Source organism: Phyllostomus hastatus, unplaced genomic scaffold, assembly GCF_019186645.2.
Source record: "Phyllostomus hastatus isolate PE091 unplaced genomic scaffold, TTU_PhHast_1.1 phas_scaffold_78, whole genome shotgun sequence".
NCBI classification, from domain to species: Eukaryota; Metazoa; Chordata; class Mammalia; order Chiroptera; family Phyllostomidae; genus Phyllostomus; species Phyllostomus hastatus.
The window spans coordinates 48,950,485-48,971,602 of NW_025334041.1; the positions used below are offsets into that span (position 1 = coordinate 48,950,485).

Here is a 21,118-nt window from a genome sequence, read left to right on the forward strand (position 1 = left end):
TTTTCTGCTGTTACCAAAAGGATTTAATTGCATATGTGACAAAGTGCTAATATTCCTACTACATTTAAAAAAAAACCCTAATAATTCAATAAGAAAAAGGTAAATACTTCATTAGAAAATACTAAATTCCCCCCAAAAAATACATGTGGCCAACATGACAGCAGACCCCAAATCACTTTAGATTTAAGAAATGAGAATTAAAATAACTTACTTTTTTCACCATCAGATTAGCAAAAATTGGTAATACCAGCAGTTGGTGATAATTTGGGAGAAAGAACACTTTATTATACCATTGAAAGCAAAGCAAGTTGGTAAATTAATGCATGGCATTTTGTCAATTTTATCAAATTAAGAATTCTCTAATTCAGCAAGTCCACATCCAAGAATTTATTCTTCATAGATTATTGGATTTATGGGCAAGACTTATGGGCAAAAAGTTACCAGCATTCTTTGTAATAACCAAACCTTGGAAACAGCCTAAAAGTCCTTCAATAGGGCACTGGTGAGTTAAGTAACATCTATACAATAAACACAACGAAGCCCTTGATGAGGTAAGGCATGTCAGAACATACAGTGTGCTGACAACCACGTAGATCCCTGACCTACAAAGGAGTGAAACAGAAGTGGTTGCAGGACAGTGTCATATTACAGCTGCACTCAGGTTAAAACCTAGGTTTGTGTATGCATTAAAAAACTGGGAGGATATACTTCACATTTATTTTTTCTCTTGCATTTTGGGGAACTTGACTTTCTATCATTTGAACTTCTTAACAAGGGAAAAAAGTACCTTTTCATTTTGGTGAAAAATGCAATCTGCATAATAATTGTATGCTTTAGCTTCTACCAGTCCTCATTAATAGCTCATACAATTTCGTTTCTCAAAGAAAAATTAACCATGTGAAGTCAATAGTTATCAAGTACTCACATCAAAGCCATTGATGGAACTTTACAGCATAAAAATGACTATGTCAAAGCCTCCTGCTTTTGCTGATTCTACTGGACTGTGATCTGTTATACGCTAAGGCTGGCCTGCTCTACCCTCTAAGATGGCCATGCTTCTGTAAAAGGAGGGCCTCCAGGGGTGCTGTCTGTTCAGTCAGTGAGCAGAGCCTTGCCTGGCCCAGTTCTTCTCAGCTCTGCAAACCTCCTCTAGCCCCTGTGGCCATACTGAGCTCTGTCACAGTTAAGATCCCCTTTGGAGGTGCAAACTGACTCATTTTCACTTCTACTGAATGTTAGATTTCTTTTTTCTAATCATGCACTCATTCGTATGTATTAAATCTCACTGCCTACTGCTTTAGTAAGAATTTCCCCTTCTGGGAGCTGGGCTCTGAGTCTGGTCCATAATCCACTTGTTGATCTGACTTGGAGAAAATAACAGGGACAGGGACATACCAAGGAATAGGGAATCCATTTGCAGCATTTCAGCAGCACTTCTCTTCTCTCACAGCAGATGTACAGCCATCTGAGAAGTTTTATACTCAGATAATCAAACTCAGAATTCTTTTGATTATGCTCCAGAGTTCAAATGGGTCCCTACTCTGCAGAGATGCACCCACCATTATTCCCACTATTTCCAGCCACATTCAAAGTTTGTGGCTGAACAGCAGCTTTGATCAGCAGATGTGTTTGGTGGCCAAAGCCATACTGGTACCAGCCACCTCCCACCTGGCACCTTTCCCTTCCATCGTAACCAGGCACCTGTGTTACAAAACAAACAACCCTGTAACTACTGAGAGTTTTCCCTGGGGAAATTCCCTGGCCACAAACCACTGCCAGATCCCTGACCTTCTCCAGGCTCTGCTCCCTCCAATCCATGGCTCTGGAAACCAGAGAAGACAATTGCTCGTTTTGGGAGCAACTAGCATTCTCTAGCTCTTTCTTTCTCACCTGCTCAGCTGGATAAAGCACATGGTATGTCATGAGCTGCTCTTTGGGGAGGTCTACAGGGCAAGGAACCTGGGGAAGTATCTGACCAACAGCGTGTAAGGAATTGAATTCTGCCAGTAACCACATAAGTCAGTTGGAAAATGTATGTTTTGAAGATGAGGCTTCTGAGAGACCCAGAGCCAGACAAGCCAGATAAGTCATGCCCAGATTCCTGACCCATGGATGCCATGAGGTAGTCAGTGTTATGGTTCTAAACCACACAGTTTTGTAGTAATAAATAAGTAATACACTTTAGAGTTGTTTGGAAGATTTAAAAAGACAAAGAAATTAATTGACATGAAAGAACTTACTATAGAGTCTGACACAGAGTAGCTGGTTAGCAATGTTCATTGACTCTAAAAACAGCAGAGTTGCAACTATCACCAGGACTTGTAAACAGCAGCTGCAGCCATCAACCTGAGAATAACCCATGTGTATAAAGTCTTCTGGTTTCAGCCTCATCAGAGAAACTCAGACCAAAATGTTTGGCGTGTATATACAAACACAAAGACATAATTAATGCCTGTGTGTGTTATACATACTAATGCAGAAAATCTCACTTTTAAATATAAGCTTGTTTTTCCATGAATCATACAGCAGTGCCAGGTACCCCAGCAGGCATTGAGGCGATGATGATGATGGTGATGCTGATGATGATAACAATGATGACAATGGAAAAGACAACAAAAAAAGAAAGGGAGCTCCCACTAAACCATGTTTCATAAAGTAGCAATCCCACTGTTTCTTGTAATTTTCTCTCTCCTACCTTATACTTTATTCAAATATGCAAATTCAAAAAGCAATCATCAACTGAATGGAAACTACAAGAAACATTTAAGCGAATCCAATCCCAGGTCCAGAGATGCCACTCTATTGTAACAGTTATCACAGCCCTGCACGAAAACTGGTAGTTGAAAGTGGTTCAGTACCACCAAAACCTACATGAAAATCACTGTAAATAGTGTGAAAGCATTTCAAAATGAGAGCAGGTCCACTCTATTCCACAGAACCTTCCTCTGTGTCTGCTGTGTGCCTCTGCCCTGCTCGGTGATACTGGAGAACCAAAATAAGCTCCATCTAGTGGACAGAATGAGCACATTTACACTTGACTCAGACAAACCCTGATGGAGCATGATCTGATGTCTGTTATAGGCTTGGGAGTAGGGCCAGGGATATAAAGATGACCTCTTGACTAGAGAGAGAAGACAGATTGTGATACACTATAACAAGTGTAAATAATGAAGAACATACAAAGGTGGCAAAAGTTAATTCTGACTAAGCCTAGGAACGACTCCTAATGAAGGTAACATTTGAGTGTGGTCTTAAGGAATAAATAGGATCTCAACACACAAGGTCATCTCAGATGGCGTGAGTGCAGGGGTGGCATAGACAATGGCACAAAGGCAATGAGGTGTAAAGCCACAAAGTGAGGCAAGACATTCCAAGCAGAGCAAAACACAAGGGTCAGCTGTATGGCAAAAAAGTGGAAGCAAAGGCTAAAATGGTCAAGATCATAAAAGGTCTTGAAGCTGAGCAGAAGAGGCTGGATTTATTGTGCATGTAACAGAAAGGCATACATACCTTTTAAGAACAATGCCAGTATGACCATGCATTAGTCAATATGCCTTATGTTGCTAGTGACTGAAATCCAGTTCAAACTAACTTAAGCATAAAAAGAATGGATTGGTTCATTTAACCACAAAGTAAAGAGGTATATGTGGCTTCAGGCTCAGCTGGTGCCAAGGAATAAATGTGTCATCTCAGCTCCACATTCCTTTCTTGTCTTCTTTCTCAAAGAGGTTCTGTCCACACTGTGGCAAAGATGATTGTCAACAGCTGGAAACTTACATCCTACTGGCTTAAGCTCCTCTGTGAGAAGAGAGGGCTTTTTCCCCAGTAGTTCCATCAAGAGTGTGGTGGCTCAATCTTACTGGATTTGGTTCACCCATTACAGATGTAAATACTATGGCCAGCGTAATGTAGTGTCCATCCTTGGAGGGTGGAGTCAGCCCTACCCCAACTCCATTCACTGAAGTGGTAAGTTCCTTCAAGGAAAATTCAAGTGCTGTTTTTAAAAGAGAGAGAAATAGGAATAATGGTGGCAAAAAAAAATAGATACATACATTCATAATATTTTTAAAACAGCCCATTACAAAACAGAAAAGAAGTTCTAGAGACAGAAAATAAGATGAAGAGAGTTTTCCCAGAGGAAAAAAAAACCCTCTACAGCAGACTTGGCAAGAGGAGATATCATACGCCATGAGCACGACCCGAACAAAGCAGTTGTTTGCAGCTTCACACAAAGTGTCTAGGAGTCAGGAGAGAAGAGCATTTTAAAAAGTAAGTTTGGGAATCATCTGTGTAATGAATATAATTTAGGGTGTCATGCAGTGCAAGGTCAAAACTTAGATTTATCATTTTTTTAAGATTTCATTTATTTATTTTTAGAGAGAGGAGAAGGGAGGGAGAAAGAGAAGGAGAGGCACAACAATGTGTGACAGAAACATAGATTGGTTACTTCTCGCACACCCCCAACCGGGGACTTGGCCCGTAACCCAGGCATGTGCCCTGACCAGTAACTGAACCAGTGGCCTTTCACTTTGCAGTATGACACCCAACCAACTGAGCCAAACCGACCAGGGCTTAGATTTATCTTTTATATCATGTTTGTACCCATATTAAATAAGTTCAGGTGACCTTGGTATGTTATCATAGTTAAATTGGTATCAGAACAAACACAGCCTAAGATAACTTAGCTTAAACTTAGAGGAATGCCATATATAGGAGTCTACTGGGGAAAAACAATTACTCATTCACATTACTTGTGGACTCATATTTTTCTTCAATTTGTAAAAATAAAATAAATGTCCATAAATTTGTAGTCATGTATGTGGTATCCGTTTTATATTATGAATATTCTAAATATAGTATAGAAGGGAGAACCCAAGTGATGGAGTTTATTTAGGACACCCCACTCCAAAATATGCCACTTTGGCATTCTTATTTTGAGCTTAAAGCACTTGAGGAAAAGCAGATGCAAGAAGAGTTCTCTGACCTCCTATCTTCTTCCTAAAAACAGGCCATAAAATCTCCCAAGATAGAGATGCCCTCCCTGTACAAGGGAAAGAACATCATTATCACCAGAGGCTGGGAATCGCCACGAAATGCGTCTGTACAGCTATACTAAAATACCCCTTATCTTCCACTAACTTCTCTCTCCCACAAATCTCCTAGTCACTTCCCTACAATTACTGCCCCTAGCTCTAACCCAGACCTCTTTGTTTTGTCATTTCTGCACAAATTTATTGTTTCTTGGTCTAAAAGGTATGAAAGATTTCTGTTCTGGTCACTTTTGGGGGGTCTTCATTATTTTTCAAAGGCCCCCCATGGACATGTAAAAATTAAATAAAATGTGTATGCTCTTCTGTTAATCTGTCCTATGGCAGTTTAATTCCTAGGTCCGGCCAGAGACCTTAAAAGGGTAGAGAATTTTTTCCTCCCCTGCATAGAAATCTAAACCCTCCTTTCATTTGGAAAGTGCTAGAGGCAAAAGAAGTTTGGGGAAAGAACACTGTTTTCTGGAGGTGGGTGTCCTGGCTGCACCCCAAGGCAAATCAGTCAGCCTGCCTGGCTTCACGATCCTCATCTGGACAAAGGAGGTTGTGCTGGACTCTGCATTAGGGTCCTTTCCATTCTATGATTCTGAACCCACAAGTCCCCCAAGCCTGGAGTCCCCTTGGGACTTGGTCTGCAACCCCAGCCTTTCTGAGTCCCAGAAAGGACCCAGAGAAAATTCTGAGTCTTCTTCAGTCAGCCTGCTCAGTGTCAGTTCTGTAGACAGCCTAACAATTCCACCTGAATCCCCACAGGATTATGGAGCAGCGTTTCTGTGCAGATCAACCAGCCACACCCAGTGTGAAGCATGTGACTAAAGTCACACACTGACCCCTCAAATGGCCAGTGTGGGAGGTCAGCATCCTTGTGGTACCACAAGACAGACAGCTACTACAGCACCCACAGAGGTCAGATATGAGAAGGCCCACAGCCCCAAATCTGGACCATTTGGAAAGAAATCTGGTAAAAGCTGATTCTAGCAAATCTGGGTGCTTTATGAGAGGCCTTTCAGTTGGAAGGAAGAGAGAACCACTATAACTTAAACTATAGGATTTACTTGGAGGATATAAATCTGTCTCATAAAATCTTGGATCCAGAACTACAGCCAAGCCTCCCAAAGAACCAGAAACTAAAAAAAAAAAAAAAAAAGAAAAGAAAAACTTCAAAATCCCTTGCAACTCTCTTTCCTCTCTCTTACCTTTCTCTCATGTGTGCTTAAACCCCCTCCCTGCAGACCAGCCTTCCTCCTGTTGGTTGAGCAGAAACTAAGCAGGACTGCCTCTTAGCTCTCCTTTGGGTTGATAGTCTAGTTTAAACCTTCAGCACTTTTGCAGTCCAATTAACCTGAACTGAAGGTTATGATTGGCTCAGGTCTGGTCCAGTGTCCACCTCAAGGCTAATCAGTTATGACCAGAGAAGCAGAATCATGATGAAAACATGAATGCCAAGACTTACCCCCACTACACTGGAAAACACAGGCAGAATAACAGGCCATGTTTCTGAGCCTTTTGCCATGAATGAAAATATATAAGTATAAAAATATTTTGGCCAAGTTTTCTGTGATTTTCTTGCTCAAATATTTCACAGTATATTTAAAAATATACATAAAGACATTCCATGGTATTCACATTTTCTACATAGTCTAGTGTATATAGGATCTAAGTGGTAAGACACGATTCCTCGATCTGAACATCACTATCATTCATAAGTGACTATTACAATAATATGGAAGAAAAGCAATTCAATTGAGTGAAGCTAATCATCCCTATCTTTCACTCTACAAGTGAACCCAGGTCATTTAGTTCTCCCCAGCTGAGCATGCAGCTGACATTCAGTGAAGGAATGATAAAAGTGATTTCTGGTTATGTGGGTGTGTTTCATGCAAACACTCTTCTTCAGCAGTTCTTGACTTCAAATAAGAACTTCAAGCAATAACAGGCATGTTTAGTGCTTAACCCATCTAAGAATAAAGAATTAAAGTTATATGGTTTCCATGGAAACCTTTTCTAAAGAAGCTTGCACATGCACCTTCTCAAAAAACAGGTGCCGCAGCCAGGGAATTTTTTTCCCACCCCAGGCCATCCATTTAAGGGTCAAGGCCAGGCCTTCTCAGCTGAAGCTCTGGGAGCAGTGACTGGGCTTACTTTACTGAAGGTTAATTTAGTATCAGTTCTCTCTTCACTGGCTGGTTCTATGAGAAAGACATGCCCTGGTAGCTCTCGCCATCTTTTGAAGCATTTGCAAGTTCTGACTATCAGAGAAAGTGCAGGAAGTCCTATACTGTGTATTCAAAATGAGTGACAGGGATTCCCCAGGGAACAAGAGGAGAGAGCTTACTAATTATTATTTATTTGTGTCTGAATTTTCAATGTACTAGTGTTCAGATTAGAACAAAAATGAGTAGGAAAGGGGCCATACATATTGGTGTCAGTTCCGTGATCTTTTTCAATAGCCAGGATCTTATAGTTGTGGGGTAAGATTACCAAACAAAACAAAACTATCAGGTTTGCAGAATTTTAGGAAATTATCAATACTTTGATTTCTAAAATGCCATGGAAGCTACATTGAAAGTGAATCCTGCCTGGCTGAAAGGGATATATTGTGAACCACTAAGCTTACCTAAATATGAACAGCTAGGCTTACCTGAGTAACCACTTCTTCCACTGCAACATTTCACAATCCCCTTTCTGTTTCCCTCCCTTCCCATCTCCATAACAACCAAGGTTGTTATCAAGAAGAAATCAGCCTGCCTCTTCAATATTTGCCTCTAATTTAGTGATGCTTATCTTGGAATGTCCATGTTATTTCTTTGTTGGAAACTCTTGACATTTAGCAATATCAGGTCAATATCTTGGTTTCAAAGTCTTCCTTCATGTCCAACATCAACAGAGCAGATGAAACTCAAGGAAATCACAATGGAAGAGAGGTTATCATTGTAAGATATGGAAGAAACTTCATGACTCTATTTAATAGGTCAGGACAGACAGTATAGCTATAACACTGACTAGTCTTAGATGGACAAGAAGGAAAAATATTGGCCAGAACAGCACTTACTTAAAATTCCCTCACTAAGCAAGGCCTCTCAAACAGTGTGCATTTCCACTGGAAGTCATCCTCAACACATAGGATGCCATGAGCTCAAAGCTTAAAGTACCCAATTTACTTTCAAGATAATGTACTTTCTCTTCGATCAGCAAACATTCACATGCCAGGAACTATGTGAAATATTTAGAATTGAGAATTCCTTCAGAGACAAAGTAATTAAGCTCCTGAGTGTATCTTGTCCTTGCTCACTTTTAGAGAAAAATCATGTTCCCTAATCAATCCAGATAAAATAGTATTAGGAAAAACTTGCTTTTAAAAAATATTTTTTAAAAAATATTTCATTTACTTATTTTTAGAGAGAGGGGAGGGGGGGTGGGGAGAAAGAGAGGGAGAGAAACATCAATGTGTGGTTGCCTCTCACACGCCCCCTACTGGGCACCTGACCCACAACCCAGTCTTGTGCCCTGACTGGGAATCAAACCAGAGACCCCTTGGTTCTCAGGCCTGTGCTCAATCCACTGAATTATACTAGCAAAGGCAGGAAAAACTTTATTGATTCCACTTGCCTTCTAAATTTTCTAAAACACAATTTTCAAATATTTATCACTGATGAGTGGTTTTCATCCTTCTGGGGCTCTGCTCCTCTTGTACAGAAAATGAAGCCAGCAATCCAAATTGACATAGGATGTGTGTGAGCAAGAACTACAATCAGCTTTCCTTCAAAGTTCAATAAAGGTCCATCATTTTGTTAGTGGTCCTGCCCTCTAAAATCAGTCCTCTGTTTCTGCCAATCAACAGTGAAGTGTGCTGATGATTCATAACTAAAACTCTATTCTCTTTTCTTCAAATTTCCTGGAACTTCCTAAAATTTTTATAATTATCTTAGTGAAACATATAGGGCATATTTTGAATTCTTAGAATAGTCTATCTTTACCAAGTATGTTAATTGACTTATGAGTATTCTGAAGTTACACAAACCTGGATATAGAAACTGCAAATAGAATGAAAGATTTCAAAATGTCTAATTAATTGGACTAAATAATCAAAATGGCACAGCTGCCTTGGAAAAGTCTGGCAGTTGCTTGAAAGATTAAAAATGGTGTTACCATATGACCCAGTAATTCCACTCTTAGCATATGAGAAATGAAAACCTATATCCACATAGAAACTAGTACAAAAATGTTTATAGCAGCATTATTGATAATAAACAAAAAATTAGATACAACACAATGAGACAGTAGAAGAATACTGGGTGGCCAAGAAGCCAAATTAAGACCAGGTGGCCAGAAGGGTAAGTTGATTGCAAGAATGCCATCACCCATGCACACTTTGCTTTAAAAACAAAAAATGCAGAATTTTATCTCCCTTCTAACCACTTCATTTTCTTATCCTGACATGAAAAATTCCAAAGGCTTGCCATTTTCAAAGAGCCTGTCTTTTCATGCAAGCCTTCTTTGTTCTTAGCTTATAAAACAGCCGAACAGAGCCAGCCCCTGAATCAGTTTGGAGGAACTTCCTTTCCTCTGGGCCGCCTCCCTTGTGCTCAAACCTAAATTTAATAAAATCTGTCTGTAAATTTCTCTGGGTTTCCTCTCAGTTTCTATCTTGGAAAACCTAAGACCCGGATGCTGGTAACAAGATCCAACAATTGAAGAATAGATTCAAATGTGGTATAAAATGAAATATTATTCATTAATAAAAAGAATGAAGTACTAGCCCTGGCTGGCATAGCTCAGTGGATTGAGCACGGGCTGCGAACCAAAGTGTCGCAGGTTCGATTCCCAGTCAGGGTACATGCCTGGGTTACAGGCCATGACCCCCAGCAACCGCACACTGATGTTTCTCTCTCTCTCTATCTCCCTCCCTTCCCTCTCTAAAAATAAATAAACAAAATATTTAAAAAAAAAGAATGAAGTACTAATATATGGCACAACATGAATGAAACTTGAAACATTACGTGAGAGGCCAGATCTCATTTATATTGCATGATCTCATCTATATTAAATGTCCAGATTTGACAAATCTATAGAGACAGAAAATAGATTGGTGGTTACCTAGGTCAGGGGTGGGGAATGGTGGGAAGGAAATAGTGAGTGACCATTAGTGGCTGTGGTGCTCCTTTTTGAGGTGACTAAATTGTACAAAAATTGATTGTAATAATGGTTACACAACTCTGTGAATATACTAGCACTGTATACTTTCAGAGGGTGGGCTGCATATCTCAATCAGACTTTCATGTGAAAAGGAAGTCAGAGACAATACCAGGAAGCATTAATGCTTCTATCATTGAACCTTGATATAAAAAGAGTCAACAACAATTTATTGTCAACTTTTCTATCTTGCTTCTAGTTACAACCTCTGTGTAATAACACCAGGAGAAAATCTGTTCTGTTTTTTGGCCCTTAAAAAAGAAAAAGGGAATATCCATCAGGTACTTCAATAAACTGTGTCAGTTCTGAAAAGAACTCCGTAAGTCAACAGAGTCTGCCCTAAGACTGACTTCGTGTTAGTTTTAGGCTAAGATTAATCTCCCTTGAGGGGGAAAAAATAATATAGTAATTACTGTGTTTCCTGTTTTTCTGAGTTTCTTTTCCTATTCTTGAACTAAGTCCCTGATACTAGTATATTATGCCCCTGCTCTAGTGGTATCATCTCTGTCTTGGTTCCTTATTACAAACGGTGACTAAAAAATCTCATCTTAATTTAAGACAAGAGTAAGGCTGTACGAATGAGTTTCTTTCTCCCTACTTTCATTTCTCCCTGTTATTTCTAAAATGAGGTTATTTGAGCCTATCAATTTCACAGGATACTGTGTGATAAATGAGTCATATATAAAAGGGAAAGTATAACCCAATATCAACAGCATCGTTTTTTTGAATGACATAGTATTTATTACTACTTTACAGTTTTGCCAAACCCAAAAGGTCCTTATCTTCTTTGCCCAGGTGATTTTGACTGCCTTAATTTAAGGTTATTAACTACTCTTTGCCTGATGGCCTAGGCACTTTAGTATCAGCAGATTTTAAAACACCACAGCCTTCTGAAAATCTGAACCAGTGGCTGGAGAGTGTGAGGAATAAGACTGCAAAGGAAACTCTCCTTTGAGGAGAAGAGCTCTCCAAGAAAATACAAAGTAGGAAGAGAAGAGTTGTTGGTAAAAAACCAATATGAGGCTTTTCATTTGGGCTCTATCAGTTTTTCTCTCTTCTACCCAGCATATCAATATGGTAGCCTACCCTTGGGTTACACTTTATGTGAGATTGTTTCCAAAGTTCTCCTAAAGAGTTCTGGCTGAGATAGTCCTCATATAGAAAAGTTCGAAAATGGATAGTGAAACAATTATTATTATTTTAATGCATGAAGACCTTGCCACACTAGCATAGCCTTTTCCCCAGACCATGTGGTGTTTGTGGGTTTGTTTTGGGGTTTTAGTTTTTGTTTTTGTTTTCAGATTCTTATGTTGCTGGGATCCTCGTTTCCTAAAACTAGAAGTTTTTGTCTTTGAATAAAATTCAGCTCGGCACAATGGTTACTGAATACTATACAAAACACTGTGTAGGTTAAGAAGATAACTTAGATATAACTCTCAAGGATCTGAGAGTCTGACAAGGGGTAAAGAGCAAAAACAATTTTGATAGAAGGCACATCGTGACAGGTACGGTTTACCAGCTACAATTTTTAGTTGATGATTTCCCAAAGCTTTTCTTCCATGTTTAATTACCAGTAGCTGCGAAGCATTTGAATAAAATGCAAATATTAAACAATCACCCAAATATGAGATCTACTCTCCGCTGTCACTTCCTCTGGTTTGCTGTCCTGGTATGAACAACATTCAAGCCCTCTAATGCACTAGCGTTCAGCTCCCTTTTCATTGGGACATTTGTATCCTCTAAAAGAAAGAACAATGATAAGCCAAAACAGCAGAGGAAGCTTTCAAAAGTAAACCAGACTCTCGTGGGAAATTATTTAATTCTTTGTGATCTTAAAAGATCCAGGTGTTTTTAGAGTCCCTCAACAGATGGATTTTTCTTTAGATAGCTCTTACAAAAACACATGTAATACTAACACCTTAAAATCCACCAATGTTTTGCATAAATATTTGAGACATTCACAGACAAATGCAAAACTCCAACTCCCTTTCCAAACTACAGAATTAATGAAGTGTTCTTTTAAAGCAAACAATGAGGTTTCTCTTTGGCAGAGTTACAGAAAAACATTTTCTTTTAGAGAATGATCATAAAGACTCTTTATTCTCAGGATGTGAATGCCATCTATTTTCAGCGTATATCATATCTATTATATTTTCTTATTTTCCTCTAATGCTTCAACTCCTTTCCCTAATGTCACACCCTCTACTAAACCTGAAAATTTAGTCTTTGAAGTCAACCAGATAAAACTCCCTAGTAAGTTTGACTACCCAGCAAATCTAGTGAACTTGTTAAATATTTTTTTAGTTGCACTGATATGGCAAAAATCTTTGCTCCCATATGAATTCATCTGTGATCCCAATGAAGTTTTGATGAAATTCATTTGCTCATATTCAGAACTCCAAAATCAGCATGGGTTTTTTTCCCAAGAGCAGACATTAAAAGAAACAGAGAAAGCACTGCCCACCTGTTTAATTCCAGGGAGGTACCAAACACATCAGCCATGGTGCCCATCCCACCACAGCCAAAGCTAGGGAGTTTGGCTTTTGTTCCAAGATACTGTGACCTCACCTGACTGGCGGAACAGGAGCCAATCCACAGCTTGGCTAGTGACCTATGACATATCCTGATGTGGAAAGTTGATGAAACCTTGTCCTGGAAATTTAAACTAGGAAATAACAAGAAGATAAGGAGATAAGCACCTCACTCTCTTATTTTCTCAAGTTCATAATGGTAATGGTAATAAGAGCATTTACAACACAGCAGAAATTAAGTTGATCAATAAAATTAAAGCACTTAGAACAGGGTAGGGCTTGAATAAGCATGGAATAAATGCATTATCATCAACATCATTATAATTTTGAGTAGCTGTCTACTATTCAAAAACCTTTCATAAAAATGCATATGTAATAATGTATGTGTAAAAGCTGAAAAATAAAAGTAATCAGGGATGACTAGCCCTACCATATAAGAAAATTAAAAAATAAAGCCACTTTAAGCAAAATGAATTGAGATTCATGGAGAAAGAAGCAAATATAAATTGTTCAGAATCCTTCAATATTCTAAAAATATTCATCCATATTTTTCTTCTTTTACTTTCATTCTTTAGATTTAAATCTTTAGCCTACCTAGAATTTATCTTGATGTAAGAGGTGATTTAGAGATTCTATTTTATTTTTCCAAGTAGTTGTCAAGTTGTTTCAAAAATAATTATTAATAATTTAATAATATATCTTCTCTTCACTAATTTGAAATGTCACCTTCATTATTAACTAAATCCCCACACATATGTAATATTGAGGGACATTTTTCTAGGATGGAAAAATATTCTGAAGACATTACAAATTACTAACTGTAACTAAATGCAAATGTTTGAGGGAAAAGTTAAAAGCAAATGTTTGGGGAAAATTTTATAAAGACGAATAGCAAATGCAGAGAAATATTTTCAATACAAATCAAAATCTAAGGACTAATTTTCATAAAGAACCCTTTCAGTAGAAAAATGGACAAGGACATACAAATGATCAATAAGTACAGGGGAAATATTTAATTTCCTTATGAAATAAATGTAAATTTTAAGCAATTATGTATCACTTTGCAACTCAGATTAGCTGACTTCACTTATAACAATCATGTTGTTGAAGATGTTAAAGAAACAATTTGATTCACTGCTAGAAACAGCACAGATTGGTACAGTAATTTTGAATGATAATTTGATAATATATTTTCAGTTAGAAATGAACATTCCCTTTTACCCAGCAATTCTATTTCTAGATACTCAGGCAAAAAATTTAAGATTATGTATAAAGATGTTCATTGAAACATTGTTCATAAGGACAAAATACTGGGGACAGTCTAAATGCCCATTAAGAAGGCACTGGTTAAATACATTCTGGATTCTAGAATACTATGCAGCCATTGTTAAAAGATGGGCCCAACAAAATGCATCTTTGGGCTAGATGGAACTCATGGGTCACCTATGTATTATCTTAGGATTTTCTAGTATTTATACTTGCCCTCACTCTCCCATTGATAACAAGATCTACCCATTACCTAACTACCCCAGTCATCCCTACTAGAGCATAAGCAATAACAACAAAAAAACACTTTAATGAAGAAAGTACTATAATTTACCAGTCACTTGGTTCTTATGAATAAAATCGGCAATGACATTTTCATGATTTTGTAAATAATTCATCATTTTCTGGGTTTTTCTAATTTCCAGTAAATTCCAAAGTCCTTTGTTTTGTATTATTTTTTAATGAGTTCGCATTTGTGTTTAGGTGCCTTTACTACCCCTTTTCTTTTCAGGTTGGCAATCAATGGCTCCTTGTTCTTGCTCCAGTTCAATGCAGGTTCTTTTTAAAGGCGGTGCCAGCCAGGGTGCAGTCATGCACGTCCTGCCCTAGCCTGTGGATACATTTGCAGAAACCAGCCCCTAGGGGTCAGAATTAACAAACTAGAAGTGGCCTCAGGGGATTAGTCCTCAGCTCTCAGAGCAGAAACCCTCAGCTCTATTTCTCTGGGGAGTAACCTCTTATCTGTTGTGAAGGAATTGGATTTTTCCCCAAAGAATTGTTGACTTCACTCAGTAAGATTGGAGTAGGGTGACAAAGAGAGGACAATGTTAAAAGCACTGTGAGTAGGCTAATGAACCTTTTGCGTATTGCACAAAAATATTCCTGACTTGACAATTTGGGTAACTATTTTAAGTCTTTCCTAATTCTCTAGCAAGGAAGAATGTTCTTTGCTGATTTGCCAATTTAGACCTAATATGCTGTATGTTCACACTGACAGAATTCTTCCTCCTTGTTATGAAACCACTATATGTTATGTAATTTTTTAGGGGAAAAAACAAACATTACACATATGTTTTTAAATTATAATTGATAAAATTCTTTGACAAACCATTTTCACAGAAGCACATTTGTATTTGATCTCAGTGGAGTGTGCCAAAGGCTAACAGTTGAGAAGTGCTTCATGTTTAAAATGTTTATGGTGTTAGAATTTCAGATTAACGTTTAGTAGTTCTTGGTAGATATCCCTATTAGAAGAAGAATGGCTCCTTCAGATTAGAGTGAAAAACTACTCCTTTGGGAGGAGATAAAAGTCCTACCGTTTCCTGTATTCCAGTTGACTTCACTTTTGCCCAATAGAAGGATAAAGAATAGCAAAGGCCACTGTCGTGGGCAATGACCAAGCCCGAGGCACCAATTGGAGCCCAAGTTTCCTCCTAGTCCCAGCAATCCCACTGCATCCTTGGACACTATGAACATTTCAGATCCTTCTGAGCGTCTGGCCCTCCCCCACTCTGCTCCTCAAATCCAATTTCCCACTTTTTTCCTTCTTCTTAAGACTTACTTTCAGCTGTCTTCCCCACTTGATAATAAATAAATCCCTTTATTATTCTCAGCCTATTCAAAGATGTTCCCTGCCCTCTACATCCTCTACTTTCCTTGCATGAGAGGGAAACTCTACTCTCCTTGAGACTAGCACTTTCTCAGTCACCTGGGATAAAAGCTCTTCTATATTTTCCGAGCTCTGCTTATGTGCAGAATTCCCCCATTTCCACTTCCAAATCGTTAATACTTTCTTAAGTCCCTCCTTGTCATCCTTATCTCTGACCTCACTACACACTGGTCTCAGACTCAGGCACTTAAATCACCACTTCCTTCTGGAGGACTTACAGCTAGTGCAAAATGCTATCTATCCATAGCCACCCTAGTCACAAAATACTTGACCTCTCAAAACCACACCTTGAGTTTAATTACTCCCTAGAATTGTTCCATTTCTGATATTTTAGACTCAAATGCCCACCTCCTTAACCACATCCTATTTTTCAAGATCACCACAATACAGCCACCATTCAATCAGACTGGTACCCCCAGTTCTGAATCCCACCCACTCTCTCCAGCCTGTCAACCCCATTTTGTGTTCCCTTCAATCTTTTTTTCCACCCCAGATTTCATGTTCACTCACTTTACTCCCTTGCCTCTTGACGAGCTTCTACTCTCTCCAGTGCCTCACCTGTGTGGACTATTTACCTTTTCCCAGCTCTTCCCTCTGTATTTTCACATTACATACGCTTCCTGAGTGATCTCATCTACTCCCACAGCTTTACCTGCTATGTATAAGCTGATGCTTTCTGAAGGTCTATCTACAACAAGATATTTCTTCTAAATTCAGGAGGAGACACATAACCAACTGTCTGTTGGAAACTCCCATAAGCACTTGCAAACTCACTTTGTCAAAACTGAGCTAATCATCCTTCCCCCACAGTTGAGGTGGAAAATGTGATCCTCCTCTTATATCCCTTTTATTAGTGAATGGTACATTCCACCTATATCCCCAAGTGCTTCTATACTACCTTGAGTAATGCTTATCATAGCATTTTTCACAATTTTGTGGAAGCTTATTCACTTGTCTGGCCTTCACATTAGCCTATATTTTCAGAGGACAAAGGCTTTCCTTGCCTCAGCATACATACCCAAAGCATGCATAGCACAGTGTTTGGAACATAGAGAGTATTCAACAAATGTTTGCTGAATTAATGAACAAATAACTGATCCAACTAGTTTCACATTTTGCAAAGTAGAATCTGACTGAAATCAGCGGGTTTACAGGCAATATAAGAAAAGAACAGTGAGAAATTCAAACAGAATTTGGAGAAAAGCTTACTAAGAAAGCTACCTCTGTGTTAGGCTCCTTCTGTCTCCAGGATTAGGCCTCCTCCCAAAATGTTACTAAATTAAAATGGAAATAACAAGTTGCTGAGTTTGACTTTTCATGGAAACAATGAGCAAGAGCCCCACATTAACATAATGCAGAAGGCGAGGTGTAGCATGTCTTCTCTGACATAAAAGAGTTCCTGGGTACCAATGACATTCTCAAAACTAGTAGATATCTGGAGCAAAGAGAGGACAAAATCAAGCTTAACCAAGAGTGAAAAGACCTCTGTTGGTCCATGCATAGGAGATGCATGGAAGTGACAATGAGATATCCCAAAGAAACAGACATGAGTTGGCTCTCTGAGAGTAAATATAAATCAACACTTAATAGATGGGATTGGAGATAGAGTTGCTACCTACTAGGGCTGTAAACTTGACTATAATGCAATTAGTTTACCTTAAGAAATGTGTAATTTTGGACTTGGATAAGGTGTGTCAGTAACTAATGACTGATCAGGTCTGGAGTATAGACAAGGCTGAGCTTATGAGCCCTTAGGTCTGAGGACATAACAACCCAAAGTCCTGGGACCAAAGGGGGATTTACTAATATCTGAGGTATGTTTGTTAATATTAGCCAGGCTAGTATTTCCTAGAGACACAGTCTATGGACTGAATTGTGCCTACTCTCTCCCCACCCTGATTCACATGTTGGTGTCCTAACACCAGTGTGATTATATCTGGAGACAGGGTCTTTAGGAAACAATTAAGATTAAATGACATCATAAGGGGGCTAATCCAATAAAACTGTGGCCTTACAGATAGAGGGAAATAGAGAAAAAGAGGCTGCTCATGTGAGATGCAGTAAGAAGACACAGAGAGAAAGCAGCTGTCTGCAAACCAGGAAGAGAGTTCTCACCAGGAACAAAATCAGCTGACATCCCAGGCTTCCAGCCTCCGCACCTGTGAGAAATAGGTTTCTGTTGTTTAAGCCACCCACTGTGTGGTATTTTGTTACGGTAGTCCAAGCAGACTGAGACAACACCCAATATCAGGTATGGGCTCCATACTTGAACTTCTATACTCTCCTCTAAAACAATGGGTTTTCTTATACAAAATTCAGAATTGTAGTCTAAAGCCAAAACGTGAAGTCACATGATCCTTGTTGAGTCAGCCTTTGGGATCCTCTCTCTGTTTTGATCTCTGTAAAATGAGAATGACAATTCCCATTCCATCAGTCTCACACCATTGCTGGGCTGACCAAATGCATAAGAACACACCCCACAAACCAGGAAGTTCCAGGAAACGAGAGTGGCACAGGATCAGGGCCCTCTCTACCTCTGAGCCACCCATTATGAATATAGGCTCTTGAGGGTTTTTTTAACCAGTGCAAATGCTTATTTTAATTCCTAGTTGGAATAATTAAATGAGGAAGGGTTCAAAAGCAGCAGGAAAATTTCAGGCAGCCTATGCAGAGGAAGTCACAAGTCAGGAGGGAAACTTGGAAAAGCTGAGGCAGGAAAAAACAGAGTAAGACAAATGTGCGACTTAAGGGGGAAAAAGCCAAAAAATCTAAGAGAGCTCTGGCTTCTTTTCCCAAGGCAACAGTCTGTCGCACAAGACAATGTCCCCTTCCAAAGGGAAGAGGGAGAAGTTTTCACAGGATAGCTCTTCTCTAGGTGTGGGGGTTGGTGAGGGGAGAGGGACTGTGTGTTTGAAGTCTAGAGAAGACAAATCACTTGCACAGAGTAAGGGTAAAAATGAAAGGAACAAGGAAAGGAAGAAGGCCAGCAACCTGAACTTGGACTAAAGTAAATTCCGTCAAACATAATTAAATATACACAATGCAGAGAGCAAAAGCAGGAGCTCCAGTTCACACATCAGCCAAAACCTCAATCTCTCACCTGAGGAGCCAAGACACAGAGCCCACATGGGGTCACACCCAGTGCTCCTGGATGAAGCCACCATGGACCAGAGGCCCGGCAGCATCGCTGGTATGGGCATGCCACAGCCAAAGCACGGGAGAAGTATTAGTGAGTCCTATAAAGCTTTTTATTAAGATAAAGAAAACAGCCCTCACTGGTGTAGCTCAGTGGGTTGAACATTGTCCTGAAAACTGAAAGGTCATCAGTTCAATTCCCAGTTGGGGCACATGTCTGGGTTGCGGGCTAGATCCCAGGTTGGGAGCTTGTAAGAGACAACCAATCAATGTTTCTCTCCCTCTTCTTTCCCACCTTCCCCTTTCTCTAAAAAAATAAAATAAATTAAAAAAAAATACAGGTTTATCGTTTCTCAGCCTTTGGGCTAAGATCAAGTGTAGTATCTGTTCTTATCAGTTTTTAAAAATACAGGTTTATGTTAATGAAAAAACAAAACTAAACACTGGAGAAGCCAAAATGAAAAGTGAGCAAATATGACACAATGAAAAGTCCCCCACCTGCATGTTCCACTCCCAGCTCTACCACTGAGTCCAGACTCTTCCACAGTTCGCTTCACCTGTGTGGACCCCAGTCTTCTCCTTTATAAAGTGGGTTTCATAAAACTGCCTCAACCTGCTTTCCAGGGTTGTTAGGAGAATCAAAAGAATTATAACAGAAAGTATTTCATAAGTGGAAAAGAATCATACAAATAACTGGTATTCAATATAGGTATTTCCTCAAAGGCCACACCCCTTGCAGCTGAGGTTAGACAAGAGCTCCTCTAGGGACCTCAGCGCACTGTTCGCTCCAAGGAGCTCCCCACCTTCTTCCTGGGAGCTTGAGCCCCTGATGGTGGCAGGAATGTGCTGCACTTTTTCTTCCTCTCCTTTCTCAGAACCATGCCCAGCAACAACAAAATACAAAACCTCCAGACTCCTGCACTCCTCACGCACTTCCTCCTGCTCAAATTCCTCACCTCCCCACCTCCCCAAAAATGGCATTACTCACAAAAAAAACACAACAAGCCTATTACAGGGTCTGCTGCTCACTCCACACGCCTCTACCTTTGAGTGTAACAAGATGATGCCCCTTTCTCCTGCCAGTGAAAAGGAAATGTGTTTGCTTAGCCAGGCTGGAAGAGGGAGAGCAGTGGGGATTTTCCTGTGATGGTCCAGATAAGCACCTCAGGCCCTTGGGGAACTTTTGGGGGCCCTCTCAGAACACCCGTAGGGGCACTAAGGCAGCTGGATTATGTGGGGTCAAAGAGGAGTCTGTAGCCCTGGCTCGCATCTCCTCTCCATCCACTCCAGTTGCAGCCCCTCAGCATCCACGCTGCCACCTGGCCCCACCCTGGGATGCTTCTGCCCTGTCCCTGACCTCCCGTGGGCCCCAACGCACTGACTTGTCCCCACCTTGGCTTCACCTTTTCCTGGCCTCCTGCTCTCTCACCTGGAGAACCCAAAGAGTGGCCCAGGACTCAGTAATTTAGGCATGCTGGGCTCACTTTTTTCTTTCATTTTTTTCTCTTTGTTGGGGAAAAATTTTTCTCTCTGTGCTCACCATCCAATATAATGCACTGTGTTTATTTACAAGGGCTTATTCACGACAAGTTTGCTCTTGACTCTTGAGGAAGAGTCTTGAGGGTCTTGAGTCCCCAACCCCAGGGACGGAGAGAAGTTGTTTTGCTGATGAGATCTTGAAACACTGGGGTGAAAAACAGAACTTGGGGGCCCCCCCCATAGTGACAGGACATATGCTTTTGTTATGCTTGACAGTGTACAATACCCTTACATGACTACATTATTTTAGTGGAGCTCCATGCAACCATAATAGGGGGTTGTTCAGATTAGAAATAGGGAACTCACAAAGGTTAAAATAACTGGCCCCGCAAACATCTAAGCTGGTTAGGGATGGCCCTGAAGCCTAGGCCTGATGCTTCTGCTTCTTCCCCCTCACCACAGTGACTCTACAGTCTCTGCTGCCTTCCAACCTCCACCCTAGATGCCTACTAGACCCAAGGGTTGCTCTGGGGAGGCAGACCCTGCCTCTCCAGGAGCAGCTCTGGCAGCAGGAAAGCCAAATGAGGGCTAAGTAGCAGGGGCCTTCAGAGAGACAATGAAGTCTCATGATGTCCCTGATGAGGGACCCCTGGGTCAGAGAGCCCCTCCATTCCTCAAGCCTGCTTTCCCCAGTGGACACAAGCTGCACGTTGCTTGCTGCCTGTCTTGTGGCAACCTGCAGGAAGTTTCCTCGGAGATAAATGAGAGGTGACTCCAACTCAGTGCTCCCCAACTTCATC

General features: G+C 40.1%; 1 pseudogene; it reads left to right on the top strand.

Annotated features, from left to right (window-relative positions):
* The first annotated feature begins 19,184 nt into the window (after window positions 1-19,184).
* On the top strand, window positions 19,185-19,280 carry LOC123812326 (annotated as a pseudogene).
* Window positions 19,281-21,118: the final 1,838 nt, after the last annotated feature.